The sequence below is a fragment of the Pteropus alecto genome, unplaced genomic scaffold (genome assembly GCF_000325575.1).
Source record: "Pteropus alecto unplaced genomic scaffold, ASM32557v1 scaffold106, whole genome shotgun sequence".
Lineage (NCBI taxonomy): Eukaryota > Metazoa > Chordata > Mammalia > Chiroptera > Pteropodidae > Pteropus > Pteropus alecto.
Window position 1 is genome coordinate 10,548,077 of NW_006442103.1, and position 17,707 is coordinate 10,565,783.

General features: G+C 51.7%; 1 protein-coding gene across 1 annotated transcript in view; it reads left to right on the forward strand.

Moving 5' to 3' along the window:
• Nucleotides 1–5,017: 5,017 nt before the first annotated feature.
• The window catches only part of SLC6A17 (solute carrier family 6 member 17), a 45,107-nt gene continuing 32,417 nt past the window's right edge, over nt 5,018–17,707 (forward strand). The window contains exon 1 of the mRNA XM_006919616.3: nt 5,018–5,424. The gene's annotated coding sequence lies outside the window, so the exon portion shown is untranslated. The remainder of the gene's footprint in view (nt 5,425–17,707) is intronic.

Consider the following 17,707-nt stretch of genomic DNA (forward strand, 5'->3'; position numbering starts at 1 on the left):
ACTCATCTGGATTTGTGTTCTAGGTGGTCACGCAGGGGTGTGTTTAGTTGGGGCACCCCAACCCGCTCAGTAAGGACTCTGTGGAGTCGAATTCTTTGGGGCAGCTTTCTAGACTATCGAGTCCCAATAAGCAAAAGCTTGGGTCTGGTCCGCATGCGTGTGGCGCTTCTTGTTCCTGTGAAGAGCTGTCTGTTTTTTGTCTCTACTACCTCAGTTGACAGCCTCGCAGTGCTGGGGAAATGAGGAATCGAGCAGTTCTGAGGTTCACCTGAGTCACAGAGAAGGGAGGCGGGGTGGCCAGTGCAGGAAAGAATTTGGAGGCCTCTCTCTGGTCCTCCAGGGTCTCTGACGCCTCACTGCCTCTCTCCTCATGGTCCTTCCCAATTGTCCCCCACTTCCCCCAACCGTTCTCACCACTAGATTCCCTCAGATCTGAAAGTGACACATCCACTTTGCTGTCTGGGGAGTTAAGGTCAGGACTCTCTTGAAGTTGCTGTGAGGTGAAACCTGCGAGTAGAAATTGGGGGTCTCTTCTCAGGGATTAGAGATGCTTCTGAAGGGTTCTGGATTACCACCTCCCATTTAAGCCTACATAGGAGGTCATTCTACCATCCCCATAATCATGCTCTAAAACTTTCAATGGCTCCCTATTACCTTCCAACGTAAGTAGAGGGCTTTCCATCCTGACATGTCAGGCTTCCCCATTAGAGAATCCAGCTTGTTTCTGGCTTCATCTCCCACTTGTCCTTTGCTAAATGGGCCAGCTAGATTCAGGTCCGTGAGTCTGGGAACATTGTGAAGTCCTTCATGAGCTCATCCCTGCTTGCGCTCTATTTCTTTCCAGTGGTCTTCTAGCTTCAGAATAAAAGCTAGATGGACTCGTTATATCTGTCCCTTCACCCGAGAGCTATAATTCCATAAATGCAGCTCACACTTAAGTTAGCCACTTTAGCAGCCACTTCACATTGCTGCCTCATTTTCATAGCTCGAAGTAAAATAAAACTCCAATATAAAATATAAACTCTGATGAAACTGAGAATGATGGATTTTGAGAAGAAGCAGAAATGTTAATGTAATGCACTCAACTGTGCTGTTTCTACAAAGATTCTTACTTGACTCTTTATATATACATCGAGAGAGAGAAAATTCTATTCCATTTTCCAAGCGACATAATATTCAGAGCAAAAACTGAGCTGAACACAAACCCCTAGTTGCTAACGAAGTCCCCTTTCCATTCGCCTTCTCTTATATTTGGTTGAAGGTCTTATATCTGGTTGAAGACTGTTGTCTTCGCAGCTCTGGGGCTGCTTTGGGGCCTTTGTTAGGCTCTGGCCAACACAGAGGAACGTCTTTAGCTCTTTAACACCTTCCAAGTTATCTTTGGCTGATTTGTAAACCCTGCCTCTGAATTCAGCCATAAGCTGACTGAGCTTAGCACAGTGCCTGACGCAGAGTAGCTTTCCCCAAATATAATCTAGTTGGAGTTGAAAACCTGGCTGCTGCATGTAGACCGGAGGAGGGGGACTTGGAGCTGTAGGAAGGGCTGCCATCCCCCAAGATTGGCACCAGATGAGCCAGGTGGGGAGGGGCAGCTGCCCACTGTGTCCTGACTGCCTAGGGAATTCCCTCCCCAGTTCAGGTTCTCACTGCTCCCTTCTTAATGCATGGCTCAAATCTGGACAGGTGACTTTCAGGACAGCCTGCTTTGCAAGAAAGAGCTTCCTCCTTAGGCTCAAAGTTCTGTTCCATCCACACAGGACCCTAGGACAAAAAGCCCTAGCTGGCAGCACCCACCCCTCCCAAGCTCCTGGCCCAGCTCCTCACTATGTCACCATCATCATGGTCATCATCATCTTTGTCATCATCATCATCATCTCTATCACAGCAGCCAGAGATGACATGTATTAGGTCCTCATTATGTGCCAGATTGTTATAAATGCAAGTATATATTGTTATACTTGGAACATACAGAAATACAAAGTCTGTTATACTTGGAAAATCTCATTTAATGCTCTATACTCTATAAGTTAACCCCATTTGTACTGTCAACCTCATTTCGTGGGTGAGGACACTCTGGCCCTGAGAGGTCCCAAGCTAGTACTAATGGGGTGAGACCAGGAACACCGGCACCATGACTGCAGGGGCCGAGCTGAGCCACACCCGCCCTGTGCTACCGCCCTGCACTGCTCCCTCAGCCTCTCGGAGCCGAGACCTCGCTCTCTCACTCATTTCCTGACCCGGGACCGCAAATCTGCTCCATGCCTCCTGCCGACTCCAACGGACTGGCGAGACGATGTAGCCAAGAGGGGTCTCGATGGAAAGGCAAACCACATTTTACTAGGGAGGGTGGTCAGGGGCCAGCAAAAAGAAATAAGGGATCGGGAGCGCCATGGATATGGGCCAGCCCTGGAAGGACTCGGAGCTCCTGTTCTCCTTCCAGTTTCCATTTTCCCCAGAGAATTACACTGGCATCGGCCTCTCCCTTCGGGTAAAATTCCACATGTCCACAGTGACTGGCTTTACCCTCAGAGGCCACAACAGGATAAGCATCTCTCAAAGAATGACGACGAGCCTATCGCGTCTGCTAAAGATACACTTACACGGTCACAGAGGTGGGCGGAAACTTTCTTGTCAGCTGTGTTTTAGATTTTGCTGCTATTTCCACCTCAGGGCCTCCAATATGGCTTCGTGCTCACCACCCCATGTGCGCTGTCATCAAGGACAGCTTCCAGGCTTCTTCCCCTTTAAGTTGGCTGCAGATTTTGACCCTGTGCCTTTCCTTTCTCAAACTTCTCTGCTTCTTCTGTGATATACGTTGTCCCCACACCTCTCGACTCTTCTTCTGTCTCCTTTCCTGACCCTCCTTGTTCCTCTGGCCCTGAGAAGTAAACACTGTCCCCCATCCAAGCTTCTAGCCTCTTGATCGTCTTCTACAAGCTTCCCCAAAAGGCCACCTTTCCCTCTGCTTCACCACCCACTTAGTCTGTGTCTCCAGCCCTCTTTCCTGGACGTCACACCTGCAGTTCTAACCAAAGGCCACCTTTCCCTCTGCTTCACTTTATGTGTCTCCGGCCCTCTTTCCTGGACGTCACACCTGCAGTTCTAACCACACGTTATCTCTTCTTTAGGTAAATCTTTATGGGAAGTCCATTCTGTGTTGGAGATTGACATGGCCTCACCTGGACAAGTGGTCTCTGCCCTGCAGGACTTACATACCAGCCAAGCTGACTGTCACTTAGCAGCCAGTCACACCACTAAGTACTTAGTTACGATCGTGACGAGGGCTCCAAAGGACAAGAAATGTCCACCTGGGAGACTGACTGAATTCTTATCCATGGTCAGAGAGGCGTGAAGAATTGGGGTCCGAGGCGAACCCTGTGGTGAGTCTGCAGGGTGAGGGAGAGGCGGAGGGGGCTTTAGAGGCTTCCGGACAGAGAGGGCACGTGGGCTGACAGCTGAGTCAGGACGGAGTGGGCGAGTAGGAGAACTGAGAGCAGGTCGGTGTAGGTGGGGGGCTTCAGGGAAGGCCATGGGGAGAGGGGTGTGAAACGAGGTTAGAGATGAAGAGCGGCCTCGAAGGACCTGCTAGAGATGGTGGCAAAACTCTGCAAGCTCGAGAAGGGTGCGATCACATTTGTGCTTCTAAAAGAAGAGGCACCGATGGCTTTTTGTTTCGGACTATCTTAAGGTTGTTTGCACTGCAAACAGCTTTGGAAGATGGAGATAGTGTCTCCCCAGCGGAGGACAGGTTTATTTGCTGTCCAGTATACTGATGATGATAAATCTAACAACATCTGGGGCAAAGGTCGGGCAGGTTTGCTTGCAGCTCATTATAAAAGTCTGAGATTTCCTACGCTCAGAGTTCCTCAGCATATGCGGTATCACCTGGGCCCAGGCCCACATTCCTGTGGGAAGTTCGAGGGAAACGGATTCGACTGTGACATTCATGCTGCCTGCTATACCATGAGTAATAGAGTCCTTTGTCTTTGGCCCAGGAGTCTCATGTCTTCCGCCAACATCCACGGAACTTGTTAGATTGCAAGATTAAAATCTCAGAGCCTCCGGAGCTCATGACAATGGTTCTATCGCCTTTCAGTAGCACTGTTGAGACAGCCTCTACTTCCCATCCCTCCCAAACACCTGTCTCTAATGTCGAGGTCCCTTTAATGTTCTCTAGAGCAGAGATAATTCATTCCAGACTCCCCAGCCAGTTCTCCAAGGCCATGAGCATGGTTCCTGCCTCCTACCTTCACTTCTTACCACCCCACCCCTGCTCGGGCTCAGGCGGTCACCGCCCTGCACACCGTCCCCACTCTGTCACATCTTTGCTCTTCGCATGCTGCTCCTCCAGAAGGGCCACCCTTCGCCTCTTCTGTCCGTTGGAGTCTTGTCCACCCTTCGAGGCCAGGATCCTGTCTCACACCCTCCACAGGTCTGCCCAGAGCCCAGTCAGAATTTTCCTCTCCTTTCACTGTCCCCCACTTTCCTCCTCTTAAAGGGACTTCAGTGTTTCTGCCTTGCATTGTGGCTACGTGGATAAACCCCGCTCTGCCTCTCCCAGAGGTTCCCTACCATCCATCATCTCTGTGGTCTCATCAACCCCCTGCCGCCCATGCCTACAGGAGGAGCCCAATAGATGAGTGATGTATCCAAGAGCTGAGCCGCACAGGGAATGGTCTTGCAGGACGCTAAGACGGAAGGACAGTGGAGCGGGAAAGGCATTCCAAGTGAGGAGAGAGGGAACAAAGGCACGGAGGCGCAAGTGACTGGGGCAGGGGGAACCACCACTTTGGATGGGACTAAGTTCATGAGGAGGGGCCGAAAGAGATGGGCCTGAAAAGGTGAAAATACGAGGCCTAGGGCTCCCTGGGCAGCCCCTCTTCCTCTCCCTGCCCACCCCCTCCGCCTGCGTCGGCCATCAGAGCCTCCCTCGCAGCCCCAGAACCTCGCATTGACGCGGGCCCGCGCGTGAGTCAAGCCTGCGTCACGGCGCCCCGCCGCCAGGGTGGCCTTTCCGAAAGCGAGGGAACAGTGCGCGCTGCGCTCCGCCCAGCTCCGTTCCGCTCCGCAGAGCCGGCGCGACCAGGGCGCAGGGCGGGCGGCACTCGGCCCCAGCTCCCGCAGCTCCACGCGCTCCCTTTGCCGCGGGACGCGAGTCCCCGGGCCGCTCTCCAGAGGGCGGAGCGCGCCGCGGGCTGGGGCTGGGCCGGGACCGGCGGCGAGGGAGAGAGCGAGGAGCGAGCAGAGTCGCGTGCGCGGGTGCGCGGCTCCGGGCACCCTCCCAGCCCCGGCCAGTGTCTGTTGCCACCAGACTCCAGCTGTCCGTGGGGGGCGGGGGGGCTTTGTGCCCGCCACCCGTCGGGGACTGCAGCTCCTCCGCGGGAGAGCAGAGGCCGAGTCCGCGCAACGGTCCACGCGGGACAGGTGAGTCGCGGGCCGCGCCCCACTTGGCTTTAAACCCGGCCAGCCATCGCAACTTTAGCTGTTCCGGCCCCGCCCCAGCCTGAAGGCCTAAGAACCGGGGTGCGAGGCGGTGCTGCCTGGGTATCAGCCCGGCCCTGCGCGGGCCCGGGCTCCTCCAGCCGCTCCTGCCTCCGTTGCCTGGCGACGGAGCCCGGGAACCTGCGCTCCTCTGGCGCATCCGGAGTGCCCAGCACCGTGCTCGCGGGCTGGACATCGGGCTTCCGGGGCTCAGATGGGCCCAAGAACTCCAGAGGTAATGGGGGCAGAGCTGTAGAGGCAAGGGCCCGCGGACGACAGTGGAGGAGGCCCGGCGGGTCTCGCCTCCTGGAGCTGCGCGCCCAGGGCGCAGTTCGCGCCAGGAGACTCCTGCTCTGCTAGAGACCCTAGCCCCAGCTGCTCGGCTTCAGGCCCGTGACCTTGACAATAACATTGGCAGGAGAAGCAGAGCACTCACGCCCAAGATGAATATTTAATTCCCAATCCTGGGGCTGATTCTCGCTGAATTTGGAGCTAGCGGGAGCCCATCCTCCCTCGAGGGAAGCGCACCTAGGAACGCAGGGCGGAGATAGAGGACGTGCGCTGGGTGCAGGTCGCGAGAGGGCGCCGTCTCGGGAGAGAGGCCTCTGCCACATTTATACCTGTGCACACGGTACTCACAGGCGATGCTCGCAGTTCTCTGGGGGCGCAGCTGCGGCGTCAGAAGGAAGCCTCGTGTTTGTTTCCTTTTAAAGCTCAAACAGCCCTGTCAAGGCTCTAAGTGCTCAGAGGCCACTCCACCTTACAGGACCCAGTCGCTGTTAAGAGGAGTTTTTTGTTTTTGTTTTTTTAAAGAATTGGATCAAATATTTAACTGGCTGTTTAGATTAGATATTTCTAAACCAGAGCTACCTTTGGAGCAATGGAGCCGTGAATGAGAAGCAGGTGGGGTTGGGTAGGGGAGTTAGGAAGATTCTTTTGAGGGCATTTGTTTACAGGAACGGCCAGAAACTAAGAAGATCCTGTGATTTCAACCAAAACTTTAGTTAGATCCTGTTAGGGTGTGCCGGACATACTGATTGGTGTCTGGAGAACAAGGTCACAGTGCGTCGAGGTTAACAGTGAGAGCTTCTTGCATCACTCGCTGTGCTTACATTATCCTACCGTCGGTGAGATGGACCCATCACCTAGGCAGGAAGAGCTTAGAGGTCACACCTGATTGTCCTTGGCCATGGCCCATCCATGGGGACAGTCGGAGGCTCCAGCTCCTCTGCTGGCTTTTTCTTAGATGGAGCAGCTGTGGCTAAGTAGGTGGTGAGTTTCAGCGAATCCCTACAGCTCAGCCTGGAGGGTGACTCAGTGCAAGAGGCAAATCGTGCCCACTGGCTCTGATTGGAGAGAGTTTGGCCTGAGTCACACGCAGAGTTGTGTCAGCTGCTTGTGAGTTGAATGGGGTTTGGTACCAGGACTCGTGAGCAAGGACGGCTGGAGTTCCCAGTGTTTGGGAGCCACTGGCCAGAGGTGGGCAAGTCCTCGGAGTGAGCTAAGAGAGCTCAAGCTGCCTGGATCCTGTGCAAGGGTCCTAGAGCTCTGACCCCCGGGAAGGTGAGCAGGGTCAGGTTGTGGGAGGGTGTGGAGGAGAGGCTTCGGGGGATGCTCTGTGATTGTGGTGAGAATGGCCCAGTGCCCTGCCCTGTGCCAGAGTGGGGTGATAGTGGGCAAGTCGTTTTACCTCTGGAGCCTTGTTTTCTTTAGTTGAAAAACAAGGCGCCTATGGTGCCTTTGTCGTAGGCTTATTTTGAGCCCAGTGTGCCAAAGGCACCATAGGCACCCCTGATTGTCAATTATATCCAGACACAGAGCAGATGCTCATTAACTGCGAGTTCCCACCTTTCTTTATGGGCCTTAACCAGGGCTAATTATTTCTCTCCCTGCCCTTGGTGTTAGAGGGAGTGGAGACAAAAGTGGCAGGGCTTCGCATGTGGTTGAAAAGGACCCATAACTCGGCTTCAAACTGACCTACTTCCAACCCTCAGTTCTCCCTAGGAGAGTAGGAGCAGGGCTGGGGGTACGGGGGTGCCCTTGACTGTCTGCGATAGCTCCAGAGCGAGACTCCAGCATGGACAGCCAGACTCTGCCTGTTGTTCATGACTGAGGCCTGGTCTCAGGTTGCAGCACCTGCTGGGTGGATTTCAGGAGTCCTTGCCCTTTGATCAGATCTTGCCATCACTTTCTCTACCTGTCCTATCCACAGTGGAGTTGGAAGCTGCAAGACAACTGTCCGGGAGAAGCAAAGCTGGCCTTTCCTGGGAGGAAAGGACTATGTCCCCTGTCTTCCCCGAAGGTCCTGGGCTCCTTGCTCCTTCCTCTGTGATGTGTCTAGACTTGGCGCTGAGCTAAGGTGTGTCTTAGGAGTCGAGGAAATAAAGGGGTCCTCAATGCAGGAAAAAAAGGCCACGCTGACCCAGGGGGCTCCATTCTACTCCTGGAAATGTGTGTGTGTGCATGGATGTGTGTGGGGGGCACATGCACCCCAGAAATCAACACCCTTCCCACTGGATCTGGCAAATTTAAGGGTACCAGAGACAGAGATGAGAGGACTTCTGAGAAGCAGGTTCCTGCTCCTGTGCCTCTTCCCTCCCCTCATGCTCCTTTCCTGTCCGGGTTTGCTGCAGCCAGGCAATTCATCATTAATCCCTTAAAAGCCGCTAAGATAAGCAGCAGAATAGTTTAAATGGAAGATGGATTTGGGCTTCTTTCCTAGAACCAGGTCTGAGTTATTATTTGTTCCCAGGCTGGGCTTCAAGAAGTCCTCACAGCTATACATCTGGAGTCCTGTGGAACCCAGAACTGTCACTCAGCCCCTGCAAAGTCCTTTTCCATCAGCCTGCCCCTGCTGGTGTCCCAGGCTTCCAGAGGTCCAAAGCACAGTACCACGAGTAGATCTGTGTAAGTGCATGCTCCCGAACTCAGGTGCCTTCCAGAGGTCAAAAGTACAGTACCACGAGTAGATAGATCTGTGTAAGTGCATGCTCCCGAACTCAGGTGGGACAGTGATCTGTGAGGAAATGCCTACTTTGTGAGCTTTTAGGAGAGTATAGTTCAGGATTCTAGCAGCTCACGCCATGCTTGGCACACAGTGACAATATTCACATTTTTATTGAGGCTTTTGCACTGTGCTGAGTGCTTTATTTATACACCCTCTCTTTGATCTTCGCTATAATCCCAGGAGACAGATACTGCTCTCGGCAGTTTACAAATGTGAGTCTTGAGGTTCAGAGAGGTTTACTGATTTGCTCAAGGTCACCCAATTAGTGAGTGGGAACCTGAGAATTTGAACTCAGGTCTGTCAGATTCCAGACTTCCTTCTCTTAACCACTATGTTATATATCTCCATAATAAATCCTCAATAAATGCTTACTGACCACCTAGGCATTTACCCAGGTGATGTCTTAACCTGTGGGTCCTGTTCTTTAAGCTAGTATCCTGAGAAAGGGGGAGATGAGCCTCCAGTGGGAACCTGATCGAGAAAGAACGTACCTAAGTCTCCAAGGTTTTGGGACTGTGGTGCGTGGTTCCGGGTGGGTTGGAATCCAGAAGAAGATCCCAGGCTCCCACTTGCTACTTTATTGTTCCATCCGTCTTTCTCTTCCTGACCTCTTCCTCCTTAAAGTTTGTCTAAGTCGGGGATTGGGCTGGAAGCAGTGAGGGAAGAGTCAGAGCAGACGATGCTGCCCTGAGGATTTCTGCATCTGCAGAATCAGGACGTCCAGTCGCCGGTAGGAGCTCTGGTGTGTCAGGTTTCTCTGCTGGAGAGTGTGCCAGGGACTTACAGGAGTTTCTGATGCGACCCCAGAGCAAAACCGCTAACACTCCAGGGTTATGTACAGCAGCTGCTGGCATGCGCTGCTCAGAGGGATGCTGCTTGCTTCCTGGTCTTGTCCCCTAGAGAGCCACTCTTCTCACCTTCGTGTCCTTGGCTGTTCTGGGAAACTTGGCACCTGCTTCCTCTTCCTCCTCCATCTCTTCTCTCTGAGAAATCGCTACCCCTGGAGGAAGAGGCCCATGCTGTCCTAGCCTCCTGGCACCCCCAGACCACCCTGATCTCAGCGAGAAGTTCCTGGAAGCGAGGATGGGTAACTGGAATGTAAGCATTAGTGCTCGCCCCACCCCGGGAGCGTACGAAGAGGTCTTCTCAGAAACCGTTGCTCCGTAGGCAGCCATTCTGTGCAGTTACGGTGCTTTGACAATTCTCCTCCCCACCACCCCCTGCCATGAGTAACGTTAAGAATTAAAACATTGTTTATTCATGGATAAGTCCAGGTATTTCAAAATATATAATGAAATATTCATGGTGTACAGAAAACTCACATGTGAGAACATGAGCTCAGGTGCGAGACGGATTACCGTATTACATCATCCTCATGTTCAGAACCAGGTACATTTTGTTAGAGAATAATTCTGAGTCAGCCTGAGTCCCTAACGTGGAAGGTGAGACTCAAAGCCCTGTTTGCTCTGCGTTTTCTTGTGGAGTGAGAGTGAGGTAAGCATAGGGCCAGAGGAAGTAACGCCCCAGCTCCTAGGCCCTGGGGTCACCTCATCAGTTGCATTTGTCCCACTGAGTTGCCACTCCGCCTTCCAGAACCTACTCATGGCTCATTTGAAGATGACTAGTTGCCGCTCGCTGTACTCCGTCATTTCTAATTACTGGTTTAATTAGAATTTCTGCTGGATTCTGTGCACCACTAATTTACCACCTATTTTTTTCAGTCGCAAGTAGAATTCATTGGTCCACACCCCAAATTTCTGCTGGTTGCTTTTTCTCTTTAATTATAAGACTCCTGGGCTCCCGTGGTTTAAAATCCTACTCCAGGTGGGGTGTGTTGTTGGATAAAGCTACCTTTCGAGAGATGCGAACAGTCACCTGGTGGAGTGGCTTCATCAGGGGCTGCTTGATGAGTATCCAGTGAGGACATGGACCTTGTCTTCCTTCTTCTAAAGGAAGAAGAGCAGGTGCTCCTGTGCTGGGCAACTCCATGCTGGCTCCCAGAATGCCTGGTGGGCGCTGTCCGCGGTCCTGGCACACCGCTGAGACAACCTGCCTGCTGGTAATATGGGGACTCCTTCAGAACAAATGGAAGGAACCTCCTTGACTAGTTCTCCGAACTGCTTTATATTGTTGGCTTTGGAAAAGGAACTGGCCAAGTGAGGAGGCTTGAAAGAGAAATAGCAGTGGATGGATGTGTCCCAGGGTTGACTTGCTGAATGAGACTCAGGAGAATCGCTTTGCAACAAAGCATGGAGAACTTCCTGACCAGTGCCACAGATGCGTAGCATGTGGCCCAGAAATGATGATGCCTTCCTCCCTTGGAGTAGCCTGGAGTGGCCTAGGTTGGTGGAGCCTCCTTCGTGAACCCCAGCGTGCCATACCAGTATGCTCTTCCTGTGCCATGACATGCAAAAGATGGGAAAGCACTAGTACCCTAGAAAGAACATGGGCTGCAGATTTTGGGAGACCACAGTTCGAATCTGCATTCTTTCACTTCATGGCTGGGTAATATTGTACCTGATAGTTATCTTCCCTTAGCCGAGGCTTCTTCATTTGTAAAATGAGAATTACTTTTATCCCAGGTTGTTGGAGGGAGGGGGATGAATAACATGGAAGCATAGTAGGTCTTCCAAAAATGCTTGCCCCTTCGCTGTGATCTCTGTTGTCCTGTGACCTGCTCCCGTTAGGAGCGCTTCTCTGCCCACCCCTCCTCAAAGCTGCCCTGAAGGCCGGCGAGGAAAGAGACACCGACGTTTCTGGTTCTCAGGAAAGAGACATCATGTTGGGACTGTAATTAAGGGTTTCTGATCGCTATTCCTTCAAGTGCTCTTCAGTGGTCTGGTGGGTAACTCAGATAATTGACCACCTTTGGATCCCTCTGTCTTTCTCTGAGCTGAGAGAAAATAGCAGCTTTAAGAAAATCCAGGTCAGAGGATTTGGGCAGATGCTATGACGACCCATCTGTCACCATCGTGGGTCTCCTGTGAATGAGGGAAGGAGGGAGTGAGGCCTTCACTCGTCATTCCTGGGCTTTTTATTTTCACCTCTGAGTTTTAAAAACATTTTATTTTCCAAATTGGGACAGTCTCACGGATCTTCTACCTGTCTGGATGCCCTTTAGCATCCTGGAGTCCTCTGTTTTTATCTTCCTTTAAAACCTAAACCTCATCTAACAGCCTGGCCCAGGTCACCACCATCTTAGCTTCCCTCCCTGTTTCTTCACTTGCACTAGAGTCATCCCCTGATCGAACACTGCCAACAACTTCCTGTTAGCCTCGAAAGGAAACAGAAGTCCTTTCCATGGCCTGTGAGTCCTGCCTGCTTGGGGCACTAGCTGGCCTTCTCTCTCAGCACCTACTACTCTTCCCTGGCTCAGGATGCTCTAGGCACAGGGCCCTTCTTTCTGGTCTTTGTACTCACCAAGCTCGTCCTGCCTCAGGGCCTTTGTACTTCCTGTTCCCTCTGCCCCGCATGCTTTCCCAGGATATCAACATGGCTCATTCTCTCACTTCATTAGGTCTTATTTGGAGTTGCTTTCCTAACCCTGCTATATACTGTAGAATCCCTGACTCATTTTGTCCCCTCCTATTTTATGCTATATATGTATTTGCTATCTATCAATCTATCACCTATCTATCTATATTATATGTATAGCATATGCTTGTCTAGACCCTATTGGTTATATATTTGCCTGATTTTTATTTGTCCCTTTGTACTAGAATATAAATCCTTGTTTGCTCCGTTCTGCTATATTAGAACAGGGCCTGCTCTGTAGTTAGTGTTCAGTAAATGTTTGTTGAAAGAAGTAAAGGAAAGAAAGGAAGAGGAGAAGGAAGAAAAAATATAGAGAGGAATTTTTTAAATCCCATATTCAGCAGTATCTCTAGTTCACAGGAGTCTCTGGGCTCCATTCTTCTTCAGACCAAGAGAGAAGAGGGTAGTCAGTCAGAGCACTGAGCTCTTGCATCCCCCGCCAGCCCCCATGTCCTCAAGACCCACGAGCTTGTTCTACATCAGTTCTAGGACACTGCAGGCCTGTGGGCGGAGGCACCTCTGCTTCTGGTTGAGCCCGTTTTCCCTATGGTTTCACATGAAGGGGCAGCCGGCGCTGGGTCATGGCGTGCCCCCCACGTTACCTCATTTTATCTTCATGACAACCCCATGAGGTCGGAGCCTCATCCCCATCTTTTCAGGTCCATAAGCTGAAACCAAGAGAGGCTGTGTGCTTTCTCAAGGACTCGTAGCTAATAAGTGGCCCTGGGACTCAAACCCAGGTTTCCCTGAATCCAAACCCATGACCTTTCTGTGACAGGCTCGTGGCGGAGAGTCATGTGCCAGAGCTGGACAGTTGGTGGGGACTCAGGGCTCCACTTTTTGACTGTTTGCCTTATTTCATCAATTTTAAGATGCATATTTTTGCATATTGTCACATCTTAAAATCAAGGTATGATGTGCAAACGACCATATCTCAAATCAGCCGTTGGTCAGGAGGCAGTGGAGACCTAGTTGGGTGAAAAACCTTCCATTGACCCTTTCTGTTCTGGTAAGTTCAAGAAAGTACCAGCATCAAAGGGCTTTTCAATGAAATATAGATAATTAACCCTCTAAGACTCTACTTCTTCGTTTGTAAAATGGGTATAATAGTGGTACCAACCTCGTGCAGTCATTGGTGGCATTAAAGGAGAAAATGGCACCTCCACGCAGTGGCCGTCATGGAGCTGGCCCCCATGAAGTATCACTCGCGTGCTGTTGTCTTTGTCGTCATTACTACACCCACTCTGCCTTCGGAAGTTCCCTCAGCATGTAAATTCTAGTGCAAGGTTAATGCGTCTGTGGGGCAGCCAGGTGCTGCTCTTGCTCATGCCCCCCATACACACGAATTTCCCTCCCCCACATGAAGCGGTAAAATGGTTCGCACTGGCCCTGCCCACATTTTCCAGTGCCAGTTCCTCCCCCTCTGGACCATCTGCCCCTTTTCTTCCTCCTTGACTAAGAAAACAAAATACCAACTGCAGAGAGCATGCTTAGAAAATGCAACAGGAAGGCGAGACAGGCTGCAGAATATTCTACTGGCTCCTTTGCCTGAGTTGTTATTTAGAATGGTCCCACCAGCCCCCTGGAACACTCTGTGCCAAGACTGTGCCCATCTAGTGTTTATTTCTTGGAGGCGAGAATGGATCCTGTCTACAAAGTAGAGAAAGTAAGGCACAAGTAGTGGCTCCTTAATAAGAGGCAAAAAGTCAATTAACAATAGCCAAACAATACCTTAGCTTTAAACTGCCACTTGGGGCATCCTTGAGCATCAGATGTTTGGGGGATCAGAATGTCGTGGCAGGAAATGAGAAAAATTTGAAGCTGGAAAATTATATCAGACTCTAGAAAATTTGGGGAGCTCAAAAATGCATGAGTTCATCGATTCATTCAGTTCATTCATATCATATTGACTGAGCACATATAAAGGTGAGATGCTGGACTTTGGCCTCGCAGAAGCAAAGGTGGTGTCAGATGAGATATGCGTGTGAGACCGCAATACAAACCCAGCAGATCGATGAGACGGAGTCAGAGATGACCATTCTGTTTCTTTGGCTTCTCGGTAAGCTTTTCATTCTCTTTCTCCTTCTGTCCATGTGGTAACCAGATGCAGTTGGTAGGTAAGCACTGTTCCCTATTTTCAGATGAATAAGGAACACAAAGCTGGCTTCTAAGTCCTGGGGTCTTCCCCGCATGTGCTGCAGGGCTGTGCTCTATTACAGCTCCCCCCAGCTGGGCGTGCAGACTTCTAGCAGGTTTCAACGTCTCTCTAGTCAGATCTGTTAGCTTTTCGGGCCTGCTCCTTTGTTTCAAAGATGAAGGCAGTGGTCAGGATGTCAACATAGGAAGCAGGTTGTTCTTGGAGGGTGGGAAGGCAAAGACCCTGAAATGTCTGTAATGCCACGTTTCATCCTGTGCGTGCCAGACGCTGGCACTTGGAAGAGGAATCGGGCATGTAAACAACTAGCTATACTAGAAAGCCAGATGGGAAAAGCGTAAAGTAGTATGACGAGGAGTGGGCTGAGAAGGGACATTAATTCTCACTTAGGAATCGTGGAAGGGGTCATGGAGGCGAGACGGTGGACCTTGAACTGCACCTATGAAGACTGAGAGCTGCAGTAGGCAGAGGATGGGGAGGGATTCATACAGAGGGAGCGGTGGGCGGGAGGGGTAGGAGAGGAAGCGGAGGCTGGGAAATGGGGGGGCAGTGGAGGAGCTGCAAATGCCACAGCACGTGGGAGTGGGGCAACGCGGTATTTCAAGAAGCTGCCTCCGAAGGCCTAGAAGAAACGTGAGTTGGGAGCCTGCTGCAGGCATCGAATTAGAGAGGACTCTGTGACCTTTGGACAGAGGACGAAGGAGGGAGAGGTCAAGAATGGTGCTGGGGTCCTGGGCAAGAAAACCCAAGGAGAGCAGCCACCAAGTCAAGGCCAGGGCCTGGCAGGGCCACTTTGCCCCAGGTGACAGCCAGAGCTTTCAATAAGACAATTAAAAATAATTTAGAGGACAATTTGTGCCTCTGATAACTGTCCGACCTGTTTTGGGCTTAATGGAAGCCCAGAGGCTCTGAGGTAATTAGGAGAACAGTTTGGGCCATAACCGCTTGTCGCAAGGAATCAGGAAGCTGTCAGGTTCTCTGAGAAGAAGGGACCCCAACATTGCTTCCTTCTCACCACATTAGTCTCGAGTTAGACCTTGGCTGCGTGGCTTGGGGAGCTGGGGACTCCACAGACTCCCGACTTGCATTTAAGAACGTGCAGCACCCTTTCCCGAGCTGCAGACACCCATGGGTAGCACAGCTAGGCATGCCCCGGGTGGGGGGAGGGGGAGCTCGGGGCTCGGAGAGGCAGGGCACTGCGGCCTCTGTAGTCACCTTGGCTGCCTGCTTTCCCAAAGATGGTGGCTTCTCTCTCAGCTTTCCTAGGAGGCTGACTTGGAACATAAGTGATTCCCTTATTTGTTTCTTGAATTACCTGGCACAACCTTCCAGAGTGAGAGACACCCTGACTCCAGAGAGTGGGTGCTCAGGGGGCCGACTTCAGCCTTCCAGAAGGACCTCTGGCTGCTGTGGGTGGAGGGGCTCGGGCTTGGCCCTGGTCTCACTGGAGCAGCTGCCCTCCACCCCCTTGAGGTAATTGCGGAACGCTGTGCTTGAAAAGTTGTTGTGGAGCCCTCTGCCCTCTGGCGGGAGATATTTTTACCCGTCTGCCTCCTAGTCGGGCTATTTTTTTTTCTCTTTTTAAGAAGATGCACAGTTCACTGGCTCAGTCCTTGCTTCTCTCACGTGTGCTATTCTGAGCTGGAAGCTGCACTGGTTGCTAAGCAACATATCTGCCAGGGAGGCTTTCTCAGCACCCCCTCTGCATTGTGCTTTAAGCAATTGAGGCATTCCTTTGAGAGAGTACCATGGAACTTAATCATCTCACGAGCTGCTTGGAAAAGCAACTCTACAACCTACCCAGCTACTACTGGTGGGTAATTCGAGAGCAGCTGGGCTGCTGTCAAAGCATTCCCATGACACCTCAGTGAGCTCTAGACTGATGAGGTTCGGGTGACAGAGAGGCTGAGGAACCCACGACGTCTCGTGCCTGGGTCATGCCTTGCTCACATCCATGTGCACAAGGGGCACTGCCTGCATGTATGCAGAGCTGAGAGGGGCCTCAGAGGTCATCCAGACCAACCCATTTTACACACAGGGAAATTGAAACCCAGAGAGGTCAGGGCAATGGTACTGGTTTGCACGGTCGGTAGGTGGTGGGTCAGGACCAGCACCTCCCCAGCCTCCTGGATCATGACCGGCTCCCCAGGCTGCACAGGCAGGGCCAGGGAGGAATTACCGCTCCTGGGTCCTTCTCTGATCCTGGCGCTTGTCCCAGGCAACGCTTTGGGGTCATTGGCTGGGTACATATTGGCTCCCCACTTCCTCAAAGCTGACGTTTCACCAGCACAGAAACTCCAGGCTTCAAGGAGCGGGGGAGGGAGGTGCAGAGAGGGAAGGTTGTTCCAAGTCGATCCTGCCACCTCCCCTTTAGACACATGGAGGGAGCGAGCACGGGAGTGAGGAAACCTGGGTGCTGACAGCTGCGTGAGATGAGCCAGGCACTGTCTTCTCTCTGTTCTAGGCGCAAGGGATACAGCAGCAAACAAAATAAGCCAAATGTTTCTTCTTGTGGAATTTATATTTGGAAGGGCCAGGTGCTAAAGAAAGAAATAGACATATGTAGGGGCCAGTGGTGATGCCTGCTATAAAGAGAAATAATGGAGTGGGGTGCAGGGTTGCAAGCTGGAGGGCTGCTATTTTGTGGTCGGGAAGGTATTCCTGGGGAAGGAACATTGAGCAGAGGCACTCAGGGAATGTGTCAATGTGAGTAACAGAGTGAATGAATGAAATGAACGAATGAATGAAACAGGAGCTCTCAAACCCAGGTTTGTCTGGCTTCACAGCCCCTGTTCTTTACCGCCACAACTGTCTTCTTGCTACGCCCACCCTCCTGTGCAGTCTCACCCAGTGGTTTAGGGCAATTCACTGCCTCTCTCTGGGCCTCAGCTTCCTCATATATAAATGAGCATGTTGCTAGGGTCTTTCAGGATTTAATATGCTAAGTGTTGGATTCGGGTGTTGTCACCTGAGCATACTCACTGGGCACAGCTTCCAGTCATGATTGCAGCCCAGCCCAGCGCCTCAGCTTGCTAGTTCACACCAGCGTTTTGCATCCTGCAAAGCTGACGGCACAGGAGGCCCCTGCCCCTTCCCGCAGTGCGGGATACTCGTGCACATTAGTGACATCTTGAGAAGAAGGAAGAAGCTCAAATTAAGCTGATGCCTGTGGTTTCAGTGATGCTGGTGTGGCATCCTCTGGCTTGGGCAGAATGTGCTAATTCTGTCCTTGAGTCCTCGTAGTTTAAAATGATGCCCCCCGCCCTTGACCCACAGCCCTTTTCATGTTGGTGACCAGAGCTGCCACTCACTAGGCTATTTATGGGGAAATTATGTTCTCCAACAGGTCAGCATCAAGATAAATTCTGCAGACTTGCAGAATCCCCCTTGGTTTTTTCCAGTTGTGTCATGATAAGCAGTAAATCATACCTAATGCATTGCAGATTGTTCAGATCAAATCCTGCTGCAGGCAGAGGACCGGGGGAGGAGGCTCTGGGCTGAGGTAGCCTGCTGATTGCCATCTTCAGCAG